The sequence below is a fragment of the Apteryx rowi genome, unplaced genomic scaffold (assembly GCF_003343035.1).
Source record: "Apteryx rowi isolate R43461 unplaced genomic scaffold, aptRow1 scaffold_901, whole genome shotgun sequence".
NCBI classification, from domain to species: domain Eukaryota; kingdom Metazoa; phylum Chordata; class Aves; order Apterygiformes; family Apterygidae; genus Apteryx; species Apteryx rowi.
In genome coordinates, this window is record NW_020451207.1 from 121,909 (window position 1) to 122,432 (window position 524).

The following is a 524-nucleotide window of genomic DNA, read 5'->3' on the forward strand; positions in this document are numbered from 1 at the left end:
GTTGCTTGCTACACACGTGCGTTTGGGCAAGGTGCCTGCTTGCGCGCGCCCCATTGGCGTGTACCTGTGCGCACCAGCGGGCGCGTTTGCAGGCCTGCGCGGGGCGGTGCACGTGCACGCGCGTGTGCACGCGGGCGGCCGCGCGTGGGTGCGTGGCCCCTCGTGCGTGCCCGTGCGGGCGTGCGATGCGCTAGCGGCGCCTGCCTCGCCAGAGCAGGCTGGGGCTTGCGGCGCGCAGGGGCAGGGCCGGGACCGCCCGCAGCGGCGCAGCCCAGCGAGCGCCGCTAAGGAAGAGCCTCCTTGCACAAGCGGCGGCAGCGGCTCCGTGGTGCAAGGTGTGTGTGCGCGGGGGAGGCGCGGGGGAAGGCTGCTCCTCCGCCCTCCCCTTCCCTCGCTCCTCTCACTTTAAGATGCGCGGCGGCGATGCAGCCCGGGGACCGACCGATCCCAAAGGTTGGAGGTGGGGGGGGTGGCATGGGGGATCCCTGCGGGCCGGGGGATGATCAGGCAGCACTGCGGCGCTC

The 524-nt window shown here is 73.5% G+C and overlaps 1 protein-coding gene across 6 annotated transcripts in view; it reads left to right on the top strand.

The window, feature by feature from the left end:
• The first annotated feature begins 286 nt into the window (after positions 1–286).
• The window catches only part of DGKK (diacylglycerol kinase kappa), a 35,335-nt gene continuing 35,097 nt past the window's right edge, over positions 287–524 (top strand). For 5 of the 6 annotated variants that reach the window (XM_026091450.1, XM_026091452.1, XM_026091455.1 and 2 more), the window contains exon 1: positions 287–335. The gene's annotated coding sequence lies outside the window, so the exon portion shown is untranslated. Of the gene's footprint in view, positions 336–422; positions 454–524 lie in introns of those variants that run through there. The other variant, XM_026091451.1, reaches the window with a different exon arrangement.